The 13,828-nt window shown below is 52.7% G+C and overlaps 1 long non-coding RNA gene across 1 annotated transcript; it reads left to right on the top strand.

Annotated features, from left to right (window-relative positions):
• Positions 1-1,284: 1,284 nt before the first annotated feature.
• LOC112400509 (uncharacterized) lies at positions 1,285-13,565 on the top strand. The gene is made up of 3 exons (XR_003003413.1): positions 1,285-1,846; positions 2,134-2,286; positions 12,939-13,565. It is a non-coding gene; the product is annotated as an uncharacterized LOC112400509 (long non-coding RNA).
• Positions 13,566-13,828: the final 263 nt, after the last annotated feature.

Here is a 13,828-nt window from a genome sequence, read left to right on the forward strand (position 1 = left end):
ACTGGAGGCTTCCTGGACAACACATTCTGCATTAGCAGCCGGATACCAACAGGACTCCATCCTCGTGCAGGCTGAGGGCTCCACCAGCAGCCCTCTGAGGGTGTCTCTCCTGCCCCCTTCCCTCCCCATCCCTCCCGCTGCAGGCTGCCCTTTGCCATGCCCCCACCTCCTTAGAGCCCAGACTGGCTTCTGCGTATGCTGCATACCCCTCAGACCATGAACAAGCTTTTCCCAAGCCCACTTCTTGCAGGAAGCCCACCAGGTTGGGCAGGGATCGGGAAGGGGAGAGCCAGACACCCACAGGTCTTGGCCTCCAGCCCCCATCATGGGCCAGGCCTGAAAGAGGCAGTATCCTGTTTTATCCTACTCTGCTCAGCCCTAAGGTCCTAGAGAGCAGAGCTTGGAGCAGGAGGGAGAGGGTCCTGAGGCTGAGGCCTCTACAGGCCCTGGGCCCCAGCTGACAGGCTCAGCATGGGGTTGAGGGTGACTCTCCTCGGCCAAATACTTCCTTGGGGCCAGGGATGAAACTTTTGGGAGATAGAGTGGGACGGGAAGAGGCTTACTCATCCACCTGGGTCATCCCTGTCATTAAAGTACCCATGGGTAGGTGCCATGGCAATGACCATCACAGAGGAGTCCGTGATCTCGGGAACTCATGTCTGATGCTTTTAGAAAGGGTAGGCCGGGGGAGGAGACCCAGAAGGTGAGAAGGTGAGTTGCCCCACATGACCTCCAAGGCCCCTTCTGAGCTAAGACTCTGTGGTCCTATGATCCTAAGATTCTAAAATCCTGAGCTGATGTGGTCCCAAGATATCGGGATTGGAATAACCGCCTTCATAATAATAGCGCCAGGCACTGTTACAAAACTTTTCATGCATGGTCTCATTTACTGCTCCACAGTGAGGGAACTGAGGCACAGAGGGGGTAAGTTTGTTCATCCCCGAGAGCCTTGGGACAGGCAGCCCAGCACAGGTCTGTCCAACTTCAGAGCCTGCTCGTTTACCTGCTTCACTGCAGCTTTTGTGACTCTAAACCCTGCTTTCACAGGGTCCATAATTCAGCCAATCACCAAGTCCGACATCACTGAGTCCAACATCAAATCATGACTCAGCATCTTTGATGGGGAAGCAGCAGGTGGGAGGGGTGGATCCTAGCCGGGAGCTGTGAAAACAACAGTCTTCTGTCCTCTTCTGGGTCCTGGAAAGCTTCCTGGAGGAGGAGGATGGGTAAGAGAAGGCAGAAGAGGGGGAGGAGGAGAAGAGATGTTTAGGAGGCGTGGCCATTCCAGAGAGCAGGGTGGGCACTTGGAGGGAGATGATCTTGTTTGAGAATAGAGGATTGGAGGGACCCAGAGGGGCAGGCCAGAGGAAAGGAGTCTGGTCTGGCTGCATTCCCTTCCTCTGCCAGCCCATGGACTCAGACCCCAAGGGGCAGATAAGGCTGTGCCCCATGGCCCTCTGAGAAAGCCTCCTGTTTTCTCGCCCCCTCTCCCAGCTACTTAGCCCTCTTCTCCAGGCTGGAGGCCACTTTCAGCCACTCGCAGGCTGAACCCCTAGGGGAAGGGCCTTTGCTGATCTCCCCCAGGGCTGATTACAGCAGAGAGCTGGAGTTAAACACTTGCTCTTCTCCTAGGAGCACCTGTCTTTGTTCCCCCAAAGGTATGGAGCCTACAGACCTCTTCCCTCCCCACTAAGGAGACAGTGTTGCCTTCGCAGGCGGCCGAGGAGGCTGGATAGAGGAGAAAAAACCAACACCCAGTGCTAGCCTACGGGCAAGTGGGAATACCCTCACTTTGCGGAGGGAGACACACCGGCAGGTGCAGACACCTGCTCAAATTGCCATTGAGGTAAAAGCCTGCACGTCGGTTGGTCTGGCTCTCTTCTGGCTTCAAGGTGCTAGGGGTCTGTGCCCAGCTGGTGCATTTTGCACCCCCTCCAACTCCCACTCCCTCCCTGGCCCATGGGTTTGCCCACGAAGGGACTGCAGTGTTGACTGGGTCCGCCCCCACCCCGGGAGGCAGGGCAGAGAGCACCCCCAGTACAGTCCGCTTCCCTCTTCTCGTGAATACTGCAGCTTTTCGGCTGGCTGGCGGTAGTCCTGGCTGCCCTTGACTGAGGGCCTCCTACGTTTTAGGTACTGGGCTAAGCATTTAACAGACGACGTGTTGAATCCTCGTAAGAGCCGGATGAGATAGGTCCTGTTACTTTCTCCAGTTTACAGATGAGGAGACTAAGCCTCGGGAAGGTGAAGCGATGTATCAAGATCACACAGCTATAAGCAGTGGAGGTGAGATTTATATCCAGAATCCTCTCCCTTAGGCTCTCTACCACTCCCTTCGGTGATAAAATTGCTGGTGTGTGACTCTCGTCTCCCCTCATTGGGGTCCAGGTGGATGGAAGGGCAAAGCCTCTCTTGCCTGCCCTTTGGCCTCCTCTCAACTGCCCGAGAAGGAGGGGCCTGGGGCTCTGCCTCTAAGAAATGAGGCCATCTCTCCCAGCCCAGGGTGTGGGGCTGCAGGGGGAGTCAGATAAGCTGTGAATCCAGTTTCCTCTCTGCTCACCCTTGTCACCAGCTGGGGTTTCAGCTCCCTCCAGGGTCAGAAGGAAATGACTCATGGTGTTTGGAAAGTGGATAAGGGTGCGGGCTCACATCCTGCTACTTGCTTGCTGTGGGACCTTGGACAGATTACTTAACTTCTCTGTGCCTCAGTGCTGAGGAAATCCAAATACCAGGCTCATAGGACTAATGAGAGGATTGAGTTGGGGAGAGTTTGCAGAGTTTGGAACAGTGCCTGGCACACAGTAAGTGCTATTATTATTAGCAGGGGAATCAAGAGAGGACTGTTTTAAAAGAGGGGCCATCAAATATGTGGAAGTCTATAAAAAGGACATGGTTGATTTTTAGGGAGGGGTGTCTAGATTTCCTAATTTTTCAAGGCCGAGGATTCCTGAGAGGGGAGGAAAGGGTGGATGGTTTCCAGGTGACATTCCTCCCTTCCCACCCCCCTCCCCAGGAGGATAAACATTCCTCACAGGTTTCTGTGCCCTTTCATGTAGAACCTGCAGAGCCCTGGCCAGCATTCCTCTGCCCCTCCTGTCAGCTGGGGGCCAGTGGAGGGGGTCATTAGCCCCTTTTACAGCTTGGTAAAGTGTGAGGGCAGATGCCTCTACCTGAGGTCCCAGCTGGGACCTGCTTAAAGCAGGTGCCCCACCCCCCAGAGGAGGGGCTTTGAGACTGAGGACAAGGGGAGGAAGCCCGTGAGGTTGGCGCTAAGGGCTGCCTGCAACGTGCCTGCGGTGGGGACCAGAGGACCAAGTCTGGTTACTTCCCTGACACCATTCCTGTCCTGAGGTCCCCTGGAGATGGGTTCCCTGTGGACACCAGGGCATGTGCAGTGTTGCCGCAGGGAACAGGAACCCTAGCTCTATCCCTGCCCTCCGCAGCTCCCAGGCTACAGACCTAGAGTGACATCTAACCCAACTAGTCTGAGCTGGGGAAACAGGGGAGATGGAGGGGAAAGCTGCAAGGATGGGGAAGTAAGGGCAGGCTTCCTGCAGGAGAGGGTAGGAAAGATCAGGGCTGGAGCTGCAAGGGTGGGCACAGAGGGTAACGGAGACCTGCTCTTTTAACCCTCTGCCTCAGTGTGTGTGTGTTCTTCTGCATCCGTCCACCCATCCATCCATTGACCCACTTTCTATTTAAACAGGACCCACAGAAACCCTTTCCACAGCTGCTGGAGCTGTTCTACCATATTACAGGCTAATGGCAGGGAGGGAACTTCCCTTCACAGAAGTTCTTTGAGCAGTTATTGCAGGAAGGAGTCTTGCACAGGATGGGGGCTCTCTTAACTCTCCTCCAAGATGTCCTTCTTGCTTGGAATGCTGGGAGGTACTCCACCTCAGTTCTGCCCTCTGAGGGCCTGGAGCTCATGGCTTTTTCCCTCAAGCCAGTGGCGTCATCCATTTTTCCATTCTCCTTCCCTGCCACCTCCAACCCACCCCTCCTCCTTGCTCAGCCTGGCCGCACCATAGCCGAGGTAGACTTTTATGTCCCTGTCCTCCCTTGTCTCCCTACCTCTAGCCCTGCCTCTTTGCAGCAGCTGGGGCTATTTCCAAAGGACCTTGCTGAAAATGCGGACTTCCCTTGCTCCAAAGCCTTCCGTAGTTCCCCACTGCCTACAGAAAAACAACCCTCTACCAGTGGGCCCCAGGCTCTCCCACTTTTACACATGGCGTGTGCTCGTCGCACCTTGCTCATGAACTCACTCTCTCTTTTTTTTTTAATAAATTTATTTTATTGATTTATTTTTGGCTGCATTGGGTCTTCATTGCTGTATGCGGGCTTTCTCTAGTTGTGGCGAGCGGGGGCTACTCTTCGTCGCGGGGCACGGGCTTCTCATTGCAGTGGCTTCTCTTGTTGCAGAGCACGGGCTCTAGGTGCGTGGGCTTCAGTAGTTGTAGCACGTGGCCTTAGTAGTTGTGGCTCGCGTGCTCTAGAGCGCAGGCTCAGTAGTTGTGGCGCACGGGCTTAGTTGCTCCGCGGCATGTGGGATCTTCCCGGACCAAGGCTCGAACCCGTGTCCCCTACATTGGCAGGTGGATTCTTAACCACTGCGCCACCGGGGAAGCCCCCGAACTCACTCTTAGTCAACTCACTCTTAGTCTAGGCTGAGAAACTGCCTCCTTGATGAAGACTCTGGCCGGCGCCCCTACCGAGGCAGTGGTCGAATTGCTGTGATGGTTTCCTGAGGGCAGGGCCACACCTTTTCATGTTTGTATCCCCAGTGCCCAGTAGGGGCTCAACAAAAGTCAACCAACAGTCTGAATGAGTCAGTGAGTGAATGACTCTTTACCCTTCTGCTTTGAGGACCTCCCGTCTTCCCACCCCTGCTTGTCAGAACACCTCCCATCCTTCGGGGGCATCTCAGTGCCTCCCCGTCCTTAATGCCATCCCTGGGGCCCTCACCTGGGAAGGTCCGCTCTTCCCTGAACCCTCACTTCCCTGGTCCGCTCTTCTCATCTCTGTGTGCTCACTGCACAGCAGGCTTCTCGAGGGCAGGAGCCGAGTCTTCCTCATGTTGTTGGATTGGTAAGCATGTTGATATAACCTCTAATTTTAAAAAACTTTCACCCACACCCTGTTCAAAATTAATTCAGCAGACAGTTCCTGAACTCTAAGGCTAGCACGTGCCAGGCACTGTTCCAGGCTGGGGCTCCTGGCTGCAGCGTCACCTACTCCTGTGAGGGAGGCAGATGTGAACCAGCCCACTGAGGTCAGGCCACTGTGTCTTCTGGCCCCACTTCAGAGCTAAGTTACTGAGCCCAGAGAAGGTGACCCTCCTGCTGGGTCACCCAGCCAAAGAGTGCTGCTGGGCTGGCCCCAGGCTTCCCCTTTCCCCCTGTGGCTCAGCAGGAGTCCTTTGACCCAGCCCAGGACAGCCCAGCTCCGATGGTTGCTCCAAAAAGGGATGAGTCTACCGTATTGAATTTCTTCTTCTTTTTTTAATTGAATGTAGTTGATTTACAATGTTGTGTTAGTTTCAGGTATACAGCAAAGTGATTCAGTTATATATTGATATATAGAGAGAGATATAGATATGTTTTTTCTGATTCTTTTCCATGTTAGGTTATTATAAGATATCGAATACAGTTCCTTCTGCTATACGGTAAATCCTTGTTGTTTGTCTATTTCAGATAAAGTGGTGTGTATCTGTTAATCCCATACTCCGGATTTATCCCTCCCACCTCTTTCCCCTTTGGTAACCACACGTTTGTTTTCTATGTCTGTGAATCTATTTCTATTTTATATATAGATTCATTTGTATCATTTTAAAAAATATTTATTTATTTGGTTGAGCTGGGTCTTAGTTCCGGCAGGCAGGCTCCTTAGTTGCGGCATGCAAACTCTTAGTTGCGGCATGCCCGTGGGATCTAGTTCCCTGACCAGGGATCGAACTCGGGCCCTCTGCTTTGGAAGTGCGGAGTCTTATCCACTGCACCACCAGGGAAGTCCCTGTATCATTTTTTTAGATTCCACATATAAGTGATATCATATGATATTTGTCTTTCTCTGTCTGATTTACTTCAATTAGTATAATAATCTCTAGGTCCAGCTGCAAATGGCAATATTTCATTCTTTTTATGGCCAAGTAATATTCCATTGTGTGTGTGTGTGTGTGTGTGCGCCATCTTCCTTATCCATTCATCTGTTGATGGACACTTAGGTTGCTTTCATGTCTTGGCTATTGTAAGTAGTGCTTCTATGAATATTGGGATCCATGTATCTTTTTTTAAAATAAATTTATTTATTTTATTTATTTTTATTTTTGGCTGCGTTGGGTCTTTGTTGCTGCATGCGGGCTTTTCTGGAGTTGCGGTGAGCAGGGGCTACTCTTCATTGCAGTGCGCGGGCTTCTCATTGGATGGCTTCTCTTGTTGCAGAACACAGGCTCTAGGCGCACAGGCTTCAATAGTTGTGGCACTTGGACTCAGTAGTTGTGGCTCACAGGCTCTAGAGTGCAGGCTCAGTAGTTGTGGTGCACGGGCTTAGTTCCTCCGCGGCATGTGGGATCTTCCCAGACCAGGGCTCGAACCCGTGTCCCCTGCATTGGCAGGCGGACTCCCAACCACTGCGCCACCAGGGAAGCCAAGCCCATGGGATGCATGTACCTTTTCAAATTAGAGTTTTCGTCTTTTCCAGGTATATGCTCAGGAGTGGGATTGATGGATCATATGGTAACTCTATTTTTAGTTTTTCAAGGAACCTCCATCCTGTTTTCCATAGTGGCTGAACCAATTTACATTCCCACCAACAGTGTAGGAGGGCTCCCTTTTCTCCACACCCTCTCCAGCTGAATTTCTTCTTAAAATGATAGCAAATGCAGCTTCTTATTTTATTTGAGGTCTTATTGATTGGAAATCCAGTAGATGCCCCAACTAGGTAATGAGCCATTTCTGTTTCTGACATGGAAAGACATTTCAAGGTTGACTTGTTACTTTCTGGATGAAACCAAGGTCAGGGTCACTTTTGTCCTCCACCCACTTCTTCTGTTGCTTGTCTCCTAAAGGAGAGGGTTAGTCCTCATGTCTTGGGTCCTTTTTCCCACACCATCAGCTCCTGTGATCAGGGGCTGGGTCCTGTGTTCCCTCTCAGAGCAGAGAAGGGCTCCATCCAGACTGGGAAGTGAGTCCCCTGCCCCACCCAGAAGCCTGACCCCAGTCCCTCCTGCTGTGGCCACCACCATCCCTGTGCTGTGGTCTCCAAGGGAGACCTCTGCCCTCTGGAACCCTTGCTCCATCCCTCAGGTCCTGCCTCTCTTGCTTTAGAGCAGGCTCCCAGCCCCTACCAGGCTCACCTGCTTGGCTCCTGTCCCAGGGGACACAGAGATGTTATCCCTGGGGGTATGCACGTCAATGGGGGCATTGTTCCCACCTGGTCCTAGCAGAATCAAGGAGGGTCAGGACAGAGACTGGGAATGTCCCAGGTGCCACACAGGCTGGCTTTGTCCTCCTCCTCCCCCTCCCACCCTGCCCCCACCCAGACCACAGACCTTTCCCTGCCCCCTTCAGAGGCCCCTCCATAGCCTGAGGCAGTGCAGCTGTTGCAGGGGTGAGGTCAGGATGGCTTTGGGCAGTTCTGCAGGAGCAAGGTGTCCCTTTACCTCATGGTGCTCTTTGGAGCTGGGCCTCTGCTCAGGGAAGCCCAGCCCTGCCTGCCCAACTCATGTGCCTGTGGCACTCCCGTCTAGGGAGCCACCCTGTCTGGTCCTTGCCCTAGGCCTGCCCCCTTCATGTGCCATCCAGACCCAGCCCAAACTTAGCTGCCCTGTGGAGACTTCCCGGCCCCAATCACACGATAGGCCCCCAGGAGACAGAATAGGTTGTATATAAAAATCAGTTCCTAAGAGCTGACCCCACAGTGGGGACTCCTGGATTCAGGTCCCAGCTCTGCAAGTAGCTGTGTGACCTGGGTGAGTCACTGCACCTGGAGGCTTCATTGGTCCCATCTATAAAATGCCAACGTTTTGGCCCATCTTCCCTAAGCTCCCACTGGCCTCATGCAGCTGCCTCCTGGGAAGTGGAGAAGCAACTGCCCCTGGGGAGAAAGGCGCCCCCACCTCCACCCCCAGACTTTTTCCTCTCCTTAACCTCCAGCTGTAGCTTTGGCCCCAAAGCATGAGTGACAGCCACAGAAAGCTAATGGAAACCTGCAGTGCTGCCAGTGAAACTGATCTCCAGATCCAGATCCAGTTTCTCCTCTTAGCCGGCCCCAGGCCTCCCTCACACCTGCTCTGGTCCCCTTTGGACGTTACGCCAGGAGCGCTGGCTGTCTTTCATCCGCCTCCCACTCCATTCATGCCTTAAGCCCAGGGCACCGCCTCCTGCCGCCTGGCTGCGGCTCGAGTGCTGCCTGGCTGGGCGGGCACCCCAGAGCCCGGCCCTCTTCCCCTTTCCTCTCACCTGGAATGATCGCAGGGAGGGGCGAGCAGGGTGGGAAGCCAGAGGGCAGGAGGGAGGCGCTATGTCCCATCGGATGCAGCAAGGAGAGCTCAACACTGGGGGTTTTGTTTTTTTGCTGAAAAAGGTATAAATTCAGGAGGGCTTTTTGGTGGAGGGACAATTTCTCACGTGGATTTAGCACATGTTTAAGCCCAGCAGTGACCACGAGCAGGTCCTGCCCTTCTTGTCAGGACTGATCAGAGCCAGTCGTTTATTTACTCAGCAAATATTTCTTGATGTCGACTGTACGAGTTGCCGTTTTAGGTGTTGCGGATACAGGTGTAAACAAAACAAAGCCCCCGTTTTCACAGAGTTCATATTCCTGACTGGGGGTGAGGGAGACAGACACAAGCATAGAGGTAAGATGGTAGTTGGTTAGGAGACCTCTCCTGTTTAGGAGAAAAATTAAAATGGATAAGGGAACAGGGAGTGACCAGGTGACAGTTTACATTTGGAGCTCGGCAGGCCTCTCTGAGGCGGTGACACCTGAACAGAGAGCCAAGTGGACAGCTGGGGAAGATATCTGAGGCAGGGGGAACATTACGTGCAAAAGCCCTGAGGTGGGGAGAGCTTGGCGTGTTCAGAGAATAGCAAGGAGCCCACTGAGGCTGGAGCGGAGTGAGGGGAGGGGAGGATGGTAAGAGATGATGCTGGAATCGGATCACACAGGGCCTTGTGGCAATGACTCTGGATTTTATTCAGAGTGAGATAGGGTAAGGAAAAGAGCCAGGGTACCTCTCCTTTGGGGCCCCTGAAAGGCGCCAGCAATCCCCTCTTCCTTACTGCCTCCCAGGATTAGGGAGAAGTAAAGAGATAAATCTGGGGATCAGACAGACCAGATCAGACAGACAGGTTTACTCATCCATCCATCCACCCACCTAATCATCTGTTCATCTGTCCATCCATCCATCCATCCATCCATCTATCCATCCAACCACCCACCCATTTATCCATCTGTCCATCCATCCATCCCACCATTCATCCATTGATTTGACAAATATTTATTGCATACCTACTCTGTCCTACCACTTACTTTGGGCAAGTGGTTTATTTATCTGTAAAGTGGGGCCAGTGATAATTCTTTCCTACTTCAGAGACTTGGGAGGACTAAGCAAGACAAAGTACTTAAATCGCTTAGCACAGTGTGGGCACGTAGTGAGCACCTCATAGGCACATGGTCGCTATGTGACTAGTCGCTGGTATTTACAGCCTCCCTCCACCAGCCTTCTCCGACCCGCTCCAGAGTATCTAACCTGTGCCCACCTTACCCTGGGGAGCTCTCCCAGAGAGGGCATTCTGCTCTGATCTCAGAGCTTCCCTGAGAAGCTTCCCTTCCCAAACTGCCCCACCCCTGTGGCCCACCCTCTGCCCTCTGCCACCTGTCCCATGTGTGGCGTCAGAGCTCAATAGAATGTTCTCTCTGAGCCTCATGTTCTAATTTGCCCTCTTTACTTGTCAGCCAGCCTCTGTCTGCCCCAGCCCGTGGGCCACCCACTCACCACCCCCTCCAGAAAGGTGTTGTGCTGTCTTGTGTTGGGGTTCAAAAGCCAGAGACAGAAACTTAATTTCCAGGGAACAAAACCTGGAAAAAGCCCAGACCTTGAAGCCCTCTGGAGTCAGAGATGCTGAACAAATCCTGGCTCCAGCACATCCCCGCTGTTGATCCCTGCAAGTCTCTTTATGTCTCTGGGCCTCAGTTTCTTTATTTGTAAAAGGGAACAATAACACTTGCATAAATCTCCTACATGCTTTGCAAGTCACTGTTAACAGTGGAGGAGTCAGGATGCACCCCCCCACCACTGAAGCCAGAGCCCGGGGTGTGTATCCTGGAAATTATATTCAAATGTGCATATACTTTTGTCTGGGGTGAGGGTTCATTGCTTACATCAGGTTCCCCAAGGGGTCCTGAGCCAAAAAGATGAGAACATGGCCCAAAACTTCAAGTAGTTGAAGAAATCAAGTCTGGAATGTGTTCATTCATTTTGTAAAAATTCAACTATTCAGACATGTTTTTGGTGCCTATTCTGTGCCAGGCCCTGTGGGGGAGTTGAAGACACACAGGGACTCCCCCACCCCTCATCAAGGTGTCCCCCTTTCTGCTCCCCTGTGCGAGAGGCTGTTTTACAGGCGATAAAACTGAGACTCAGAGATGCTAAGTGACTGACCCAGAGTCACACAGCTGACATGCGTGCCTTCCTGCCGGCATGTCCCCTGGCCACCGGGGATGGACAGCTGCTTCCCTGGCCTGAGGTACAGGGGCTCCCTCTCCTTTTAGCCTTTAGCACGATATAGGCTACTTCATTCTCCCTCTCCTCCTCTTCCTGGCCTCAGATGCTCGATGCAGCCCACCCACGGCCCTCTGCTGTAGGAATCGGCAGGGTCCTGGCCTGTCAAGTGTTCCCTTCCAATGACGCTTATCACCACCTGTTTTCTTCTTCCCCTCCACCCCGTTGAAGGATACAATCTGGACTTGTTGGAAGAGGCAGGCTGGCTTTGGAGTCAAAGATGTTGAAGGAGGAGTGGCTTGTGCATTAGGTAGAATAGGTGGGGTTGTGAGAGATGGAGGGCACCCGCTGAGGGACCTTCCCTCCCTACACCGCTTCCCTGGCCCCTCCAATATGCAGTCTTTTTGATGCTACTGAGGATAAGCCGGGCCTCAGCCTGCGTGAAACTCTTCACACACACCTCGGGCTCCAGGTGGTCCCCGAGACCTCGTCAGGGGCTGGCCCTGTGCCTAGGTCCCAGCTCAGGGCTCCAGGCAGCAGTACAGGAGACCCAGCGTGTTCCAGTATTTATTTATTTGAAAGGCGCAGCATTTACATACATGGGCTCTTATTACCCCCCGGGGCCGGGAGGAGCGGGACACTGCTGCCTGGGCCTTTGATGTTCCAGAGGAGAGATGGTGAGATGGTGCTGGGAGTCGCTGCTGCTGTGGGGTGTGTGCGCGGCGTTGGGGGGCGGGGGCGGAGCCCTGGTGATCTCACCTCAGGAGCCCAAGGGTGGTGGGTGCGGTGGCCAGGCCCATGCATGACTAGAAGGGGTCGGAAAGTGGGAAAGAGGAGGCTGGACCCTCAGGGCCACAGCCATTGCCTTGGGTTTGGGAGCACATATGCCCTCCAAGGGAGGAGGGGAGAAGGGCAGCTGGTGGACGGAGGCAGGGAGGAAGGAGTCGCCAAAGCCCCGTGGGCAGGGCCCAGCCTCTAAAAACTGCACCCAGTACCTCCCATCCCCCATCCCCCAGAGAGGCCTGAGGATGGTGACAGCCCCAAGGAGGTCAACGTCCGGTGGGGGCATCGAGATACAGGCCCGAGACTCACTCAGAACCACAAAGACCCACCAAGGTGGGCTCTGTAAGTGGGTCCTCCTGTCTCCCACATATGTCTAGGGAAAGCAAGTGGCTGTGTGCTGAGTGATGCAGTGTTTACTCATAAGTGAATAAATGAACGGAGATGTTGGGACAAATGCAAAGACAGAAAGACAGGAGCGCATCTAGCGTATCAGCCATATTGACTTCTGAGTGTCTCTATGTGCCGGGTCCTCTTCTAGGAATGAGTGAATGAAACATGGGGAGCCCCCATCCCAGGTCTATATGGGAGGAGTGCAGGGATAAGGGAGAGCTAGAGCTGTTCTCTTTAGCTCTGTCACTGGAAATAATTTCTTTCTTTTTTCAAAAAAAAATTATTTATTTCTTTGGCTGCGTCAGGTCTTAGTTGCGGCACGTGGGATCTTCGCTGTGGCCTGTGGGCTTCTCTGTAGTTGTGGTGCGCGGGCTCCAGAGTGTGTGGGCTCAGTTGTTGTGGCACGCAGGCTCTCTAGTTGCAGCACACGGGCTTAGTTGCCCTGAGGCATGTGGGATCTTAGTTCCCCGACCAGGGATGGAACCTGCGTCCCTTGCTTTGGAAGGTGGATTCTCAACCACCTGGAAATAATTTTCACCTTAAGTCCCTGGAAATAATTTCAAACTTAGAAAAAAGTTCACAGATAAAAATAGTGCAGAGAATTCCCAGGTGGTCCAGTGGTTTAGACTTGGCACTTTCACTGCTGTGGGCCCGGGTTCGATCCCTGGTCAGGGAACTAAGGTCCCACAAGCCATGAGGTGCGGCCAAAAAAAAAAAAAAAAAAAAACAAAGAGCACACCCTTATACATTTCACTCAGATTAACCTATTGTTAATATTTAATCCCATTTAATCTCTCTCTCTCTCTGTATATATTTTTCCCTGAACAATTTGAGGGTAAGTTACACATATCATGGCCCTTTACCCCTAAATAGTTCAGCATGTATTTCCTAAGAATAGGGATATTCTCTTCCTTAACCACAGTATAGCTATCAATTTTATAATTTTGCATCAATTCAATATTTTATCTAATCTACCATCCATATATCCATGTTCCAATTTTGATTAGACTTAATTCAGTTGAGCTAATAACATCCTTTCCAGGATGTTTTCCCCCTACAGGCCACAGGAACCCAGGAGGTCACTGAGCTATGTACAGAGGAGACAAACACTGACAGAGCTGAGTGACAGCAGGCCGAGAGGGCAAGCTCCTGAGTGGGATGGAGGTAAGCATTGGCAGGAGTGGTGGGGGGTGGTCCCCAGGTCTCAGCTTCTGGGTGGGCTCCTGAGTACCGGAGGAAGCTTCCTCTCACCATGGCTGTCTGGGGACTGTCAACCCAGGAGACAGAAAAATCCTGCATTTCAAGGAGGTTTACCAAGCTGCACAACCAGCATCCCATAAATCTCACCTGCCACCCTCCCCAACACACACTCGGTGGGTGGAGATGAGTGGGTGAAAGACTACATCAGTTCTTCCAGATGTTCCAGCCGGCGAGCCCCAGGCTCAGACAGGACCACAGAAGGCCAGTGGGAAAGTGGTGGCCCCGGCTGAGGGAGCCTCTGGGATTTATGGGTCTCCAGGATTTATGGTGGGTGGAGACTCTACCCAGAGTTTCCCTGGACAGCCTAAATCCTCCTCTCCCTCTGAGGCCTCTTCTAGAAGCAGCCCCCGAATCCCTGCTGTATCCCCATGCCTAGAACAGTGCTCGGTACCTAGTAGGTATCAATAAATATTTGTGGAACGAATGAACTAGTCTTCTTTCTATTCAGGAGACCAAATTAACCCTTGAATTTTATGGCTCTGAGGCTCCACCAAACAAATCATTGGGTGGTTAGTCCCGGCGTCTGAGGCTTTGCACATATGCTCCATCCATTGGCTATGTCCAACTGTCTCCATGCACCACCTATTGGAAACATAAAAGGAGCTAGAGGGAGAAAGCATGGTGGGGCAGAGAGGACTCCCAGGAAGAGCAGTGACCACCTGGACTTTACCC

The sequence above is a fragment of the Neophocaena asiaeorientalis genome, unplaced genomic scaffold, assembly GCF_003031525.2.
Source record: "Neophocaena asiaeorientalis asiaeorientalis breed wild unplaced genomic scaffold, Neophocaena_asiaeorientalis_V1.1 scaffold1, whole genome shotgun sequence".
NCBI classification, from domain to species: domain Eukaryota; kingdom Metazoa; phylum Chordata; class Mammalia; order Artiodactyla; family Phocoenidae; genus Neophocaena; species Neophocaena asiaeorientalis.